At 47.1% G+C, this 17245-nt stretch overlaps 1 protein-coding gene across 3 annotated transcripts in view; it reads right to left on the bottom strand.

Moving 5' to 3' along the window:
* Positions 1-17245, bottom strand: part of FBLN5 (fibulin 5) — an 84802-nt gene that overhangs the window by 28208 nt on the left and 39349 nt on the right. The window lies entirely within an intron of this gene.

The following is a 17245-nucleotide window of genomic DNA, read 5'->3' as shown; positions in this document are numbered from 1 at the left end:
CAGTCTGAAGCTCTCCAGTCTTCCCTCCACTCCACAGTTCCTGGGGCTAATCTTTGTCTGTCCTCTGCTCACAGCAAGTCTCTCTAGGCTGCTCTAGAGCCCACTACCATCTGTCTGGTGGCATAAAGATACCTGTATCCATGTCGGTCCCTTCTCCTTAACTTAGAGCTTCAGAGCAGAGATATCAAGCCATACTCATGGCCATTCCCAAGTCATCTGGCACAGACACTTTACACAGTCAGTGTTCAAAACTGTTGAAACTGAAACATCCTCCTCTCCTTTCTTCCCTGCACGGCACTTTAGGGGAGAGCGCCCAAGATCCTGAAATGGACCTCCTGATGCCACGCTCTCACTTTGACCTAAAGGAAGAGACTTTTCACTAAACATTCACACACTAATTTACTCCACAAGGATCCATGGTGCCTCCTGGATCTGCCTGGCCCCGCGGACCCCAACACCTTTCCTCTTTGTCAGCCCTGCCTTCACCAGCACCTTGGTGGGTCGCCTGCCCTCCCCCTTCATTCCTGCATCAGGGTTTGCTCATCTACACCCTTTCTCCACCTTCACCGAATGGACCATCATGCAGTCAGAAGTAATACTGAAAGCTGCAATTCTCTGAGCCTGTGTTATGTGCCTGACACCTACCTTGTTACTCTTGTATTTACTCTCACATCACCCTGTGAGGTGGGCTCACAATCCCCATTTTACAGATGGGAAAACTGAGTGGAAAGAGCTAATAAGCACCATGCCAAGAGCTGAGTCCAGGCCTCCCTGCCTGCCTGACTCCAAGTCTACTCCATGCAGGTCTGACAGAGGTCATACCACCCAGGACCAAGCAGATTCGGTGGCGGGGAGCTGGCAGACTGGGCTGAGGAGGGAGGACTGAGCTTTTGTTCCTTTTTACTGACCCCACTCCCATGCTGTCTGCCTCCCAACACTGCAGATTGCAGACTTGATCATCATCTATTCAGTTGGCTTCTTTGAATACGTACGGTGGGGATGGGGGTGTCTAAGACCCAAAAGTGTAAGCTCCTTGAGGACAAGGGCCTCGTGTAGCATGGGGCTTTGTTCAGTAAAACATTCAACTGGGTGAGCAGTGGTCCCCCTGGTTCAGGGGATATGACCACAAATCCACCATCCACCTGCAGCAGCCCCACACTAACAACCCTGATCAGTCCCCACCCTACCCCAAAACGACAGCTGTCTGGGAATCCCATGAAACCGGCTTTCCCTCCTCTAAACATGAGCAACCTCCAAGAACCTGGTGCCAAGATGACGGTGGCCTCCACTCCACCCTGATGTTCAGCATGTGCAGCCTCAGTGAAAAAGACTCAGCCCTGTTCTCAGCTGTGAGGACTCCAGCCTCCCCTTTGCCTCCCTCCCACCCAGCTCTGCCCACCCAGCATAGCCTCCCAGGGGAGCTGGTGAATAATGCTTGGCCAGAAGCCGCTCCTGCTCAAACCCACAGTGAAGTCTATGACAATAAATAGTGCCACTATCGACTGGTGCATATTTACATTTTCCCAGCAGGGAGTGATGGATGGCAATTGTGTACTGGGAACAACACTGCCTTAGGAATTTCTGTTCTTTTTCCTGCCTTGAGGGGAATGAAGGGTGAGGGTGACCAACACAGGAGAAGAATCACTGGAGGGGCTTGGTGGCGGCAAGTTCCCAAGCCTCTGTGCTTGTGTAATTTGCATCCCACACAATGTGCCTGCCAAGTCCTACAGAGAGAAACCAGACACAATCAAGTAGGCCAGGCTGGACTCAGAAGGGCACAAAGGACCCCATCGTGGGCATGTGTGCGAAGTATTCAGGCCGAGAACCAAAATCCTTGAAGTTCACTCTTTTAAAAATTCCAGCACTTTTACTGAACTAAAGAATTAACTCAGCCAGGCGCAGTGGCTCATGCCTGTAATCCCAGCACTTTGGGAGGCCAAGGTGGGTGGATTGCTTGAGTCCAGGAGTTTGAGACCAGCCTGGGTAACATGGCAAAACCCTGTTTCTACTAAAAATACAAAAAATTAGTCGGGTATGGTGGCGCACACCTGTAGTCCCAGCTACTCAGGAAGCTGAGGTGGGAGGATCACCTGAGCCCAGGAAGTTGAGCCTACGGTGAGCCAAGATTGCACCACTGATCTCCAGCCTAGGCAACAGAGCAAGACCCCATCTCAAAAAAAAAAAAAAAAAAGGAATTAACTCAGTTATATGACACTTTTGTTTATATAGATTTGAAAATTAAAATTTTAACTTTCACTAACTTTAATGAATTGTCAATAGAAACTATATTTTGAGAAGTCAATAAGTCCTTTTATATCCTCAAAACACACCTGGTGTCATGCTGTGTCCCTGGTAAATGTTCAATAACTATTGAATGAATGAACACATGAACGGCAAACATCAATCCCTCGCAGCCCCCAGAAAGCTTTTTCCAGCCAACTAGCTGACAAGCCCATCTGGGCGTGTGTACTTTAAAAACAGCCACCACCATGCAAACCACTGTCAGCCTCCACACCTGATGCAGCTAAAACTGGAGTGTTCACACGGTGGGCTTCCTCGAGGGGCTGAAACACTCATCACACATTCCAGCTCCCAGCGGAACTTCTTACATTAAATACATTTGACTTAAATCACAGAAGGAAAAATACATCGAATCACTCCAAGGACATTCTTTGGCAGGGCCTCCGTTTCCGCATCAGTGGAAAAGTACAAGCTATGACAACCTGGGCAAGTGTCAGTATCCTCATGTGCAAACAGGGTCTGCTTTCCTTTCCTGTGCAATAGTCAGGAAGAGTCTCCTAAAAGAAAAGAATGCTGGGTGCATTCAATCCTTTATTCATTCACTTGTTCGCTCATTTATTCGTTCATTCTTTCTTTCTTTTCTTTTTTTTTGAGACAGAGTCTTGCTCTGTCGCCCAGGCTGGAGTGCAGTGGCGTGATTTCGGCTCACTGCAAGCTCTGCCTCCCAGGTTCACGCCATTCTCCTGCCTCAGCCTCCCGAGTAACTGGGACTACAGGTGCCCACCACCACACCTGGCTAATTTTTTTGTACTTTTGGTAGAGATGGGGTTTCACCATGTTAGCCAGGATGGTCTCAATCTCCTGACCTCGTGATCTGCCCGCCTTGGCCTCCCAAAGTGCTGGGATTATAGGCATGAGCCACCATGCCTGGCCCCCATTCATTCATTCTTTATGCTCTACAGTGGTTGCGTGTGTGTGTGTGCGTGTGTGTGTGTGTGTGTGCGTGTGTGTGTGTGTGTGTGTGTGTGTCTGCCCTCCCCAGCCTCCATGACCTTTGGAAGAACTGGCATCGAGCATATTCCCTCCCGCTGTATGGTACCCAGAAGCGGACTTTACTGAGAGTCCTCTTGTCTCCCTGTTCCCTCCTGAGTGCTGTCACACCAGTCAGCTGCCTGGGCACTTGGAGGATTCTGCCACAGCAACCATGGCTTGGCTCTCCCCAGGTGAGGCAATGTCTATCTGCTGCCCAGGTGACCAGCACCCTGGCAACTGGAGGAAAGCGCTCACCAACTCTCCCAGAACCTGGAAAGCCCAGCGCTGCCCCTGCCAGGAAGAAGTCGTCATCTGCGTCAAGCAGCACAGCTCTGCCCACCTAGCAGTCTCGCCTGCACTGGCACCTCTCCCTTGAGACATCCACCGAGTGGCCTTTTCAATCTGAAACAACTGCTCCCTTAGGAAAGTCATCAAAACCTATGAGTATCACCTCCTCGATGCCTTCCAAGGAGGCCATAGACAGAAAGGGCTTTCAGGCCCCAGGACAGTGACCTACATATTCGGGAAGCTCTTTTAGGATTTCATTCCCTTAGCTATGTCTCACATTCCCCAGCCAGACAGTAAGCTTCACGTGGGCAGATATGCAAAGACAATGGAAATAAAGGGATGTCCCTCAGGCTGGTATGTTTTAAAGGAGTAAAAGAATGTCCTTAAAGTATAGTCAAGATCTTACAAAGGCACCAGATGAAGGAACTGGCCTCAACACATCAAAATAGAACTGTCCAACAATCTTGGGGACAACAAAATGAACAGAACCTTCCATTCTGACTCACAGGACAGCACGGGAAGGGGCCACAGCCCACACACCTGCTGACCATTCTAGTCCTTGGAGCAGGACTCTGCAGAGGAAGCCAGTGGGGATTGGCACTCCTCTCCTTCACTGCATGGACTTCTCAGACAGCTTCGTGGGTATCACACGGCTGATTTATGCCCATTTTATGTCCTCCCCTTGGGAGTGGGCTGGTTCTCAGAAAACATCACACAACCCACTTTTCTGTCCCATATAAAAGTAATGGTTCCAAGTACGACCTTAGTATTAACTCACATATTATTAAATAAACTCTCTATAGGCAGTTATAACAGACTTAATATACCACATTAAATATGCATAAATATGTTCAAATATAAATAACATGTACATGTATGACAGCTATTTGTTCTATTTGAATGCACATATTATATACATACATGTGTTTACAGTTCAGCATTTATTCCTGAAAGCTGAAAATACTTTTGTTTTCATAACACAAATTCTAACAGAAATAAAATGTCCTTTAAAAACTGTACAAAACAAAACAAAAACACTAATGGTTCCCCATGCCCACAGGTAGAACATTTTCTAGGTCATTCTCCAAGCACCAAAGTTTAAAAGGAAAACACACCAAAGGGCTGAGAAGTCCCCAGAAAAGGCTAGCAGGTAAAAGAATAAGAACTTTGGGAGCAGACAGAGCTGGGTGTGAATCCAGGCTCCCACATTTGATAACTAAATAAGGCAGGGCAATTTACTGGATCCTTGGGTGTTCTGCAACAGGGTTGATGTAGCCTGCCTCGCAGATAGATGTGAGAGTTCATGAGTTAAGAGGCGCACAGGTGCCAGCCTGACTGCCTGACACAGAGCTCCCTTCCCCAGGGAGGTGCTGTTTCTGACAGCTGTGGAAGACAGAAGAAGCTTGGTTTCTGCCTCCTGCAGACGCTGTTCTAGAATTCACTAAAGACACCAGGATGACAGCCCAGGGGTTTCATGGGCTATAAGTGTGGTTAGTTCTGTGATTCAACCACAGCCAAAGGCAGGGACTTCTCCCCCTTGAGTCCCAGGCACATGGCGGGAGATCTGGACAAGAGGTAAGGAAAGCCAGGGTACATTCCTTCATGGAGTCTCCCTCTCCACCTCTGCACCCAGGCATCTCTGGGCCCATCTATGATTCTATAACTGTAGGCATCCAAAAGCATAAAGGTACATGTGTCTAATGGCCATGTATGATCAACCTTTCCACAATCTGATTCTTGCCTCTTCCAGTGCCTTCTTTGCTCCAGTACTGTGAACAGGCAAGGTCTGACTTTGTGAGCCTGTGTACATAATGTCGGCCGAATGTCTCTGTTCTTGTGTGAGAACGGCCATCAGCCAAAGGGAAACATTCTCACTGGGTGACACTGGGAGAAGCTGTCCAAGAGCCCTTGGAAGATACACCTTTCCGAGGCCTCCACTCTTCCTTTTTTGGACATGGCAAAAATCATTTCCTTGGTAGTAAATTTTTACCCAGTGAAATAACATGTTTTCCCAGCCCATTTTTGTTCCTTCCTTGCTCAAGCTAATGGGGCTTGATAAGAAAGAAGAAAATAACAATGGCACATTCCTACGCCTCCAAGTGAAGCCAGTTTCAGGCCTGCTGCTGGGCTGGGTCGGTGCCATTTTTCAGCAAGACGAGCCCAGCCAAGGCTGGAAGCTACACAGGACCTACTTCCCAAACACCTGTTTAATTAAAGATCTCAACGTTGGCGAACTCGCTGTTGAATTCCTAGGCCATCTGCACTCCATGTGTCTTACGGTCCTGGCCAATCACTAGGAGCTAGATTTTTTTGTGTTTACAGCACTTTCCCCGACACTTGAGATTAAGCATGGAATACAAAGTTGGTTCATTTTGCGCCTCTGATTAGGCAACAAATATGTGGTCCGTTTTCCAAACAACAACATATCCTTCCCTGTTGAATGAAACCAGCTGGAATCCAGGTCCCAACCTCTCCATGGATTCTCTTTGTCTATCCCTAAAGTGAGAGCTGGAGGAGAGTTCTGACAGGCCCCTTCAAGCTATGATCTTCTACAGAGACAAACTATGCAACTAATGGAGATCACATTGTTTGGTTCTTGGGTAATTACTTTCATCCCCAGAGCACTTGGTAAACATCAGCTGACTTTAGTTGCTTTCAAACCGGGCAGTGAATTGGCCAAGCCCATTCAACTTTTGCCAGTGTATGGTGCCTGCCACGGGCCCAGGGGAAACACACGTCCTCTCGAGCGTCATGCATCAAGATGTCCCCAGAGGAAGGGGACAAGTCATGTCTAATGTCAATCTAGACATGCTTGTTTGTCTTTTTTTTTTTTTTTTCAAAAAGCCATGAGGCTTTGGCCATTATCGTGAATGTAAAGCAAACAGATGTGGAGTTCAAACTAGATTTCCATTTACTAAAATTTTTGCCATTCTGTCCATCGACAGAGATTTTGGAATCTTTAGAAGGCAGTAGTTTCCAAACCTGGCTACCCAAGAGAACTGCCTGACTACATATCAGAATTTCTGGGGCTGAGGCTTGGAAAGCTGTGTTATTTCAAAGTTACCTAAATGAATCCAATGCAAAACTGCATCTAAAATCCACTGTGCCAAATCAATACTTCTCCAACTTTAATATGCGTATGACTCAGTGGGGATCTTGTTAAAATGCCGATTCTAATTCATTGGATTCTACATTCCTAACGAGCTCCCACGTGAGGCCAATGCTGCTGGCTCAGGGACCACACTTTGAGCAACAAGGTGCTAGACTGTTCCAAGTGGTATTTGGTTCTGTATCCATGCAACCTGCTCAGAGTTTCAGAAACTATTAGGTTGGTGCATAAGTCATTGCAATATTTAAGAGAGTCTAAGAGGGAAGTTAAGTTTTCAAAAATCAAGCAGCATGTTCACTATAAGCGGGAGCTGAGCATGAAGATGGCCACAGTAGACACTGGGGACTACTAGAGGAGGAAGGGAGGGAGGCAAGGGTCAAAAACTAACTACTGGGAACTAGGCTCAGTACCTAGGTAATAGGATCCCTCATCCCTCAGACCTCAGCATCACACGAAATACCTAGGCAACAAACCTGCACATGCACCCCTGTATCTAAAATAAAAGTTGAAACTATTTTTTTAAATGGGGAAAAAAATCAAGCAGTGATTCTTAACTAGATTCTTCTCTAAGATAAAGCCTGCTGGTTATAAGAGAGTTGTTATTTTTGGAGTCTTATTAAAGACTCGAGCAGTCTAGCCAAAACAGAATGCTTTTCTGGTGTACGGACAGAGCCTTTCTTTAACTCCACCCTGCAGTGGTTGGGTGCCTACGGCTGCAATGCCTTGAGCAGGGCATTGTGTGCTTCCAGAAGGTTCTCCTCCCTTTAGGTCACTGGTGGGGTTTTGATTTCCTATGAACTCAATTCCCTGAATCTTGACTAAGTTCTTAGGAATACTACCCACAAAGAGATGACAAAAAGTACAAAAGATTCCAATGGGGAGAAAGGACAACATATTTCCTCCAACACAGAGCATCCCTTTCTTAACTGAGTACTCATGAACACGGTTTCTATATGCTGTAGATCCTGACTCCCATAATCGCCCCATCTCCCCAAGGGCCCCTCCTTCTCATTTCCTCTGAGCCTATTCCTCACCCATCCTGACCCGTATCATAGTCTGTGAACTCCTTGCCCCTCCCATCTACTCCCCACGCCAGCGCTCTCTTCCCAGCGCTCTGTCTCCGTTCACAGTGCCACCGTTTTCCAGTGGCCAAAGGCTAGAGACCACAGTCATCCTTAAATCTTCCCTTCACATCCCACTCTCAAACAATTGCCAAGGCCAGGCAGTTCTTCTAAAAATCTTGCAAATTTCCCACTTTCCTTATATCCCCTACCCCAAAGACTCCAGGTCCTCACTGTCTTTTCTCTAAATGATTGTAATAACTTCATCACTTGTCTGGCAGCTCCAATCCCTCCCTGGTGAAAGCGCACTAAATATTAAACCTCCAGAACCACTAAAACACAAAAATGGCAAGTTTACATTTCCTCTTTAGAACCCTCATGGCATGCGCTTTATATTTTGGCAACACTGCGAGTTAAGCCTACTTTCCTATTCACACATGGGCAAAGCACATCTACTTTTATAGCAGTTCACTTCCTACAATATAGTTAGCCACGTGCATCGGAACCTCCAGTTTCTTGAAAGCAGGAAAAGGACCTTATTCACAATCATATCTTAAGCACCCCACACAGTGCCTGGCATACTAGAGAGTATTAAAACGAATTATACTGGAAATGAAGATACTTGACTCGAAGACTGTTCTGAAAGGAAGAGGGAAATTCAGTTAAGCCACCAGACACATTGGAAGAGACAAGTCCACCATCTACCTTATTGTGGCCCATCTCTCATTCCCAGAGGACGAAGACTATCTAGGGGACATTGGCTGACAATTCCAAATCCAACGGAGCCTCAGGCTGAGGCTTATAGTGCCTGGAGGCCTAGTCCTACCCTAGCCATGGCCCAGGGCTGATTTGAAAGCGTCCTCAACTTCCAGAAGTTCTAACATACTATGTGTGTCTTAGTCCTGTGGCGCTGCTCTGACAAGAATACTATAGACTGGGTGGCTTAACTAAGAGGCATTTATTTCTCCCAGTTCTGGAGGCTGGAAGTCCATGGTCAGGTAACCAGCACGGCCAGGTTCTAGTGAGAGCCCTCACAGGGCGGAGAGAAAGCTCAGGGTTCTTCATCCCCTTATCAGGGCACCAGTCCCAACATGGGGGCTCCATCCCTGTGACCTCATCCAAGCATAATCACCTCCCAAAGACCCCACCTTGTAATAACGTCACGTTGCAGATAACGGGCTTCAACATATGGATTTGGGAGGATACAAACATTCAGTTCATAGCAAAGCGCTTGGCCTGACGGAGTAAGGAATTTCCTCTTTCCTCCCGGGAGAGCTTGACATCCCAGAAGAGAAAGAACTTTATTCTCAACAATCACAGGAGGGAGGAGCATAATAGAAGGGAAAAGATACACCTTCCTGGCCTGAAAACTGACATCAACAGGACCTCTCATGCGATACCCAGGAAACCTATTTTTCAAGCTGGCTGTGAGAATCCGCGGTGCGCAAATTCAGCCCCGGGATCAATCAGCCCAGCAGCAGCAGCAAACATTCCCAGCTGGGTCACTCTCAGAGCATGATCCTGAAATACACACGTGCACCCTTCCCACGCCTGCAGTGAGAAGACCCTGCCACCACTTCCGATCCTATCACAGCTCACCAGGGTGATCTTGTGCACATCAGTGACCTTCTGCATGGCAGCCTCCTTATGTCTAAAATGGAACTCCTATCACCTGCCCCCCCTAGAGCCTGCAGGCAAGAGAGGAGGGCAGACATGGCACACAAACAAGCATGTGAGGGCGCTGCAGAGGGCTGGGAACACACAACAGGGTGTGTCATGAGGCTGCTGACAGGTGAGGACAGGTCTAGATACTGGACAATGACCTAGGGGAAGGGGGTCCCTCACATACACACATTCCTGGAACCCAAAGCCTCCTAGGACAAGGTGCAGAAGTGCCAGATGGCTCTTTCACAATAACAAGTTACAAGAAACAGGCCAGTAGGTGATGAACAATATGAGTTTTGTTTTTTTTTTTAAGATGGAGCCTAACTCTGTCGCCAGGCTGGAGTGCAGTGGTGTGATCTCGGCTCACTGCAATCTCCGCCTCCCAGGTTCGAGTGATTCTCCTGCCTCAGCCTCCCAAGTAACTGGGATTACAGGCACACGCTGCCATGCCCAGCTAATTTTTGTATTTTTAGTAGAGACAGGGTTTCGCCATGTTGGCCAGGATGGTCTCGATTTTCTGATCTTGTGATCCGCCCGCCTTGGCCTCCCAAAGTGCTGGGATTACAGGCGTGAGTCACCGCACCTGGCTGAGTTTTTTGTTTGCTTTTTCACACAAAGTCTCACTCTGTCACCCAGGCTGGAGTGCAGTGGTGCCATCTTGGCTCACTGCAACCTCTGCCTCCTGGGTCAAGTGATTCTCATGCCTCAGCCTCCCAAATGGATGGGATTAAAAGGCGTGTGCCACCACGCCTGGCTAATTTTTGTATTAACGGGGTTTTGCCATGTTGACTAGGCTGGGTCTCGAACTCCCAACCTCAGGTGATCTGCCTGCCTCAGCCTCCCAAAGTGCTAGGATTATAGGCATGACCATGTCCGACTGAGAATATGAACTTTTTGGTCACAGACCAACCCACTCTGCCAATCCCCTGCCCTCTCCCCACCCCTCTACCCCAGCAGGGTCCAAAGCTCCCCGCTCCTCATCTCTAGCAGACGACCCCAGTGTAGCAGAAAATAGCGTGGAGGCTATGATCCAAGAGGAACTGGAAGCCCTGGAAATGAGGGGAAGAGGCTAAAGCCTGCTGGGACCATAGGGGTGGGGGAGAGGGAGCAAGAGAGAAAGAGCCTGAAACATGCCACCTCCCGGTCAAGGGGCGGCCACATGCCCTGGGAGTCTAGAAGTACGGACCACACCCACAAACAGCGCAGGACTCAAACAGCCACGCCCTGCTCCCCATCACCCTTTGGACTTGGTAAGAGTTAGATTCGATTACATGAACCTAAAATAAATATTTGGATGGATTAAACACTTTTCAGGATTGCATGTTTACCTGGCTGAGGAATGTGGGGTGGCGCCCTTTCCCAGCCACCCCTCTGTGGGCACCAGCAGATTCCTGGATGTCTCCAGTGAGGAAGGCAGGGAGGCGAGGGAGTTACATGTGGGGCCAACCAGCTGGCTGACCTGCCAGACCTCCCTTGCCCTCCCTCCCACCAAAAAGGCACAGTGCCCGAGTCCCACTGCTCACAATGCCTCTGCTCAGGAGTCACTTATGCTATACCAGTGGGGCAACACTGCTATTGGTACTAGGGATTCAAAGATAAATGACACACAGACCCTGTCTGTTTATAGTCTGGTTGAGAACGGACAAGGGACAAGGTAATCCCAACTCAGGATGGTGAGCGTCATGCTGGAGAGAAGAATGGGGGCATTTCCAAGTGAAACAGGCTTCTTGGAGAAGACACCGGACGGATCTAGAAGGATCCTGCAGCAGAGGCTATCATCCGCCAACATCTATTCTCCCAACCAAAGACTGCATTTTTAAGCTTCTCTCACAGTGAAGTGTGGCTACATACTAAGTTCTGGTCAGTCAGATATAAGTAAATGTAACATGTGCAATGTCTGGGTCGTGCCTTTAAAAAGAATTGGTGCATAGTCCCCTTGTCCCTTCTCTCCTCCTTCTAGTTGGGATGCAGATGTGATGGTAAGAGCCAGAGCAGCCATTTTGGACCCAGAACTGAAAACTACACATTGAGCCTCCCTACCAGCCCTAAACCACCTGCCTGTGGACTGCAGCATGAGAGAGAAATAAAATTCTCTCCTATCTAAACCAGCGTTTTGAAGGTCTCTTTGTTACAGTGGCTTAGCATGTACCCTAATACAAGTGAGTAGGAGTTCACCAAAAGAAGAAGGTGGGGAACAGCACGTGCAAGGGCACAGAGACATTAGAGGCACTGTACAGTCAGAGAGCCGAGGGGAGCTTAACTGAAGCAGTTAAAACACGTGGGAGGGCACTGGAGCAGCCAGACACGTGGGAGGGCACTGGAGCAGCCAGACACGTGGGAGGGCACTGTGAGAGCTGGGCTGGGGGTGGAGGATGAGATGGGAGCCCATCTATAAAGGCATCGTGTGCCAAGCAAAGGAAGCAAAAGAGAACGAGGAGGATAATGGAGGCAGAAAGGATGGTAAAGAGGAAAATAAAAAAAAAGAGAAAGATGAAGATGGAAAAGTAGAGAGAAAAGGAGGAGTGAAAACACAGCCATCCCCTCCTGCATGTGGGAATTGGTACTGGCTCTGTCTTAGGAAATGTTTTCTCCAGTGAGACGCCCCACAGACTCTAGTCCTAGCCCCTTGTAGGTCAGCAAAAAAAAAAAAAAAACTGGCATTAAGTTTTATGCTTTGATAATGTTTCTGAGTTAGCTTCAATCAGAACAATTTGACTTGCATATTTAAAAAAAGGACAAAAATCCCAAATGCCATAATAAAGTGCTCCCCAAAATGTATTCACTGACACTAAAGGGTTGCGTCAAGAGTCTGCTCATAAGTGCCTGCTCAATTGGGTTCTTAATAAACGCTTTTCCAATCAGTGTTAGCAGTAGTGGAGGAAATTCTAATAAAAAACAACTGGCCCAATGTACTTCTCCATACTTCTCTGCACCCCTCTGCCACAGACTTCCTAGAAGTTGCTATCTACGGTCACTGCTCTGCCTCCAAACCTCCCGTTCTTGACTCCAATCAGACTTGCTTCTCTTTCATTCCATTAAAGCCTCTCTCATCAAGGTCACCAATGACCTCCTCAATGACAAATCCAATGATCCTTTTTCATTCCCAGTCCACATCCTTCACACCTTCTCAGCAGCATTTGGCACAGTCAACCTCTCTCATCTTCTGCAGAGACTTTCTTCATTAGGCTTCCATCACCCTCTCTTGGTTTGGGGACTTCTCAAAGGTTATCCTGGTCGTCAGTATGAATGAGTCAGGAGACGAACTCAGGCCTTCTATTTGAGCCCAGTCTTTTCTTGACCCTCACACCCTAGCTGACCCAGAGCCCTGAACAGAGGAGACAAGTCAATAAGTATTTGCTGAACTAAAAAATGCTCCTGGGGGCAGAATTTTACAGCTGGAAAGAATTTAGAAATCACCTAGTGTTCCGCCAAATGTGCCTTGACTGTACATTTGAATCACCTGGGAAGTTCTAAAACACAGGAGCCCATCCCAACCCAGTTAAGTCAGAACCCCTGGGAGGAACCCAGAAATCGATTTGAATGTACAGCCAAATTGAGAACTACTGATCTAGCCCAAAGGTGTACACAAGAGTGTCTTTGGAGGCTTATTTAAAATAAAATAGAGCTCTTGATTCAGGAGGTCTAGAGAGAGTCCCGGGAATCAGTTCTTTCACAAACATTCAGATGATGCCAGTGCAAGCATTCGCACCTGCAGAAACACTAGACTAGCCCAGCCGTAAGACTGTGAGTGGTACAAGCGCAGGAACCACACTTTATCTTCGTAGCCGCTACCCCAAGCACAGTGCCTGATACAGAATATCAATGTAAAACCCAGTCACTCACCTCATAACTGTTAGGATGATTACTGCTATGGTTTGAATGTGTCCCCCAAAGTTCATGTACTGAAATTCAGTTGCCACTGTGACAGTATTAAAAGGGTGGGAAATCCAACTAAAATTCTTAGGTTGATTAGAGCTGGGGCCTTTGGGGGGTAAATAAAATTAGATGAAGTCATCAGGATGGGGCCCCCATGATGGAATTGGTGGCTTTATAAGAAGAGGAAGACAGACCTGAGCTGATATTCACACTCTTGCTTTCTGGCCACATGACGCCTTCCACCGTGTTATGACACAGCCAGAAGGCCCACCAGATGCTGGCACCATGCTTTAGGACCTCTCAGCCTGCAGAACCATGAGCTAAGTAGGCCTCTATTATCAATTACCCGGTCTATGGTGTTCAGTTATAGCAACACCAAAGGGACTAAGACAGCTGATATGATTTAAAACAACAATTAAAAACAAAAACAACAACAAAAAATAGAAAAAAAACAAGTGTTGGTGAGGACGTGGAGAAACTGGCACACGTGTGTGCTGTTAGTGGTAACGTAAAATTGGGTAGCCATTATAGAAAACTGTATGGTGGTTGTTCTCCCAAAATTAAATACAAAATTACCACATGATCCAGCAATATTACTTCTGGATATACATACAAAATAACTGTAAGGATCTTGAAGTGACAATGTTAATGACGGTACTTCATTCATGGGGTTTTATGAGAATCACATGTAACTAAAGCTCTTAACACAGTACCAGGCACAGAATTGGCCCCCAGTCAAGACTGGCAATAGCTTCATCTCAAGGAGGAGGAGGAGGAAGAAGAGGAAGAGAAGGGAGTGTGAGGGTGGGGAGCCCACCTCCTAAAAGAAAAGATAAAGAAGGAACTGAAAGCCAGGTTCTAGTCCGGAACCTTCCACTAGGTCCACAGTGGTCCTCCAGCAAGTCTTTCTCAGCTTGTTTGAGAAGGTGATACCTATACACCTGTATTCACAGCAGCATTATTCACAACAGCCAGGAGGTGAAAGCAACCCAAATGTCCATCAGTAGATGAATGAATACACAAAAAGTGGTAATTCACACGGGAGAATATTGTTCAGCCTTAAAAAGGAAAGAAACTGGGCCAGGCGCAGTGGCTCACGCCTGTAATCGCAGCACTTTGGGAGGCCGAGGCGGGTGGATCACGAGGTCAGGAGATCGAGACCATCCTGGCTAACACGGTGAAACCCCACCTCTACTAAAAACACAAAAAATTAGCCGGGCGTACTAGCGGGCGCCTGTAGTCCCAGCTACTCGGGAGGCTGAGGCAGGAGAATGGCGTGAACCCGGGAGGCGGAGATTGCAGTGAGCCGAGATTGCACCACTGCACTCCAGCCTGGGCGACAGAGCGAGACTCTGTCTCAAAAAAAAAAAAAAAAAAAAAAAATAGGGAGGAAACTCTAGCACGTGCTACAATCTGAATGAACCTTGAGGACAGTATGCTAAGTGAAATAAGCCACTCACAAAAAAGACAAATACTGTATGATTCCACCTACATGATATATTTAAAGCGGTCAAATTCATAGAAACAGAAAAAGTAGAATGGTGGTTATCAGGGGCTAGAGAGAAGGGAAAGAGAGTGTTGCTTACTAGATTTGGAGTTTTTGTTTGGCAGGATGAAGAAGTTCTGCTGCACGACAATGTAAATGTACTTCACACTACTGAACTGTGCACTTGAAAACAGTCAAGATTAGAAGTTTCTTGTTACGCATTTTTACTACAATAAAAAAGTGAATATTTGTAAATCAAAACATATTTCCTCATTGATTGCATTCTAAGTTCTATAAATGGTGCCTACTGAAATAATCAACCTGTGATCTAAAACAAAACCCCGTGAAGAAAAGTCCAGCAGCCATCCTGTGCTCCTGAGAAACTTAACTCCACCCAAACAGCCCACATCTCTTCTGTAGCCCCCATCTCCACAGAGGAATTCAAATTCAAGTATCACGGAATGGGAGCAGAGTGCTGGGGAGAAAGGGATGGAGAGGAGAAAGATGAAGATGGAGAAGGGGTGGCAGGGAAGGACAGAAGCAGGAACAAAGAGGTCTGGACTATCATGTGGGCATCTTGAGCCTCTAGTAACTCGAATCAAAGAACAACACAGGCAGGTGGGAACACCAGCTTTGGGGTCAGATCTGGTTCAAATCCTGCTGCCCTCATTTTTTTAGCTTTGTAATTTTTTTTTTTTTTTTAATACGGAGTTTCACTCTGTCACCCAGGCTGGAGTGCAGTGGTGCAATCTCAGCTCACTGAAACCTTCACCTCCCAAGTTCAAGTGTTTTTTTGTTTTGTTTTGTTTTGTTTGATACGGAGTCTCACTGTCACCCAAGGCTGGAGTACAGTGGCATGATCTCGGCTCACTGCAACCTCCACCTCCCGGATTCCAGCAATTCTCTTGCTTCAGATTCCCAAGTAGCTGAGATTACAGGTGCACGCCACCATGCCCAGCTAATTTTTGTATTTTTAGTACAGACAGGGTTTAACCATGTTGGCCAGGCTGGTCACAAACTCCAGACCTCCGGTGACCCGGCCCGCCTCAGCCTCCCAAAGTGCTGGGCTTACAGGCATGAGCCACCGTGCCTGGCCAGCTTTGTAATTTTAAACAAGTTTTTTGGTTGGTTGTTTGCTTGCCCCTAAAATCCTTGGTTTCCTCGTTTGTGAAAGGAGTTAATGATGGTACTTAATTCATGGGGTTTTATGAGAATCACATGTAACTAAAGCTCTTAACACAGTACCAGGCACAGAATTGGCCCTCAGTCAAGACTGGCAATAGCTTCATCTCAAGGAGGAGGAGGAAGAAGAGGAAGAGAAGGGAGTGTGAGGGTGGGGAGCCCACCTCCTAAAAGAAAAGATAAAGAAGGAACTGAAAAACCAGGTTCTAGTCCGGAACCTTCTACTAGCTCCGCAGTGGCCCTCCAGCAAGTCTTTGTCAGCTTGTTTGAGAAAATAAGGCCTCTGAGGTCTCTTCTGTCTGGAAAGGTTGGTGAATCCGAACACTCTGGGGCCCAGTTGAGCTCCCTGCCCTCACTACTCCCTGCCTAAACCTCTTACCTCTGCAGGGCTAAGGAGGCCCTCTGGAGGATGCAAGAGGAAAAGACGATTAAAAAAAAATGGCTGGGAGATGCCCACACTGTGCCTCTGCACACAAAATGAGGGCATGACCTTGTAGACCTATTAGCAAGTAGGAAGAAAACTTGCTAAGAGGGTAACCTGAAAGGGGAAGACCTCCTCATCTGATGTTATTATATTTAGGAGCACAATTAAGTTATTTTCCAGATGGTCTCCTGTCATATGTATATTACACTGTGCATCATCGTTACATTGTATGCAAATTAGTTTAATGCACAAACATTGTTCTAAATGTTGTTGCACTATCTAAATGTTATAATATATAAACACTGCCATATTTCCTGAGATTTGCTCTAAAATAAGGATGTTCTAATATTTCCCTCTGGACCTCTTTCAAGACTTTTTAAATAGGCATCTTCAAAAGGCACTTCGGGGTCGGGTATGGTGACTCATGCCTGTAATCACAACACTTTGGAAGGCTAAAGTGTGAGGATCGTGTGAGACCAGGAGTTAGGAACCAGCCTGGGCAATATAGCGAGACCCTGTCTCTGCAAAAAATGAAAAATAGAAAAATTAGCTGGGCAGGATGCAGTGGCTCACACGGGCAATCCCAGCACTTCGGGAGACTGAGGTGGGCAGATCACTTGAGGTCAGTAGTTCCAGACCAGCCTGGCCAATGTGGTGAAAACTTGTATCTACTAAAAATACAAAAATTAGCCAGGCGTGGTGGCATGCACCTGTAACCTCAGCTACTTGGGAGGCTGAGGCAAGAGAATCAATTGAACCCAGGAGGCAGAGGTTGCAGTGAGTCAAGATTGTGCCACTGCACTCCAGCCTGGGTGACAGAGCTAGACAATATCTCGAAAAAAAGAAAAACATTAGCTGGGCATAGTGGTGTACACCTGTGG

The sequence above is a fragment of the Mandrillus leucophaeus genome, unplaced genomic scaffold (assembly GCF_000951045.1).
Source record: "Mandrillus leucophaeus isolate KB7577 unplaced genomic scaffold, Mleu.le_1.0 Scaffold4, whole genome shotgun sequence".
NCBI lineage: Eukaryota > Metazoa > Chordata > Mammalia > Primates > Cercopithecidae > Mandrillus > Mandrillus leucophaeus.
The sequence above is the reverse complement of the archived record's forward strand: the minus strand, read 5'-3'. Positions and strand labels throughout refer to the sequence as shown.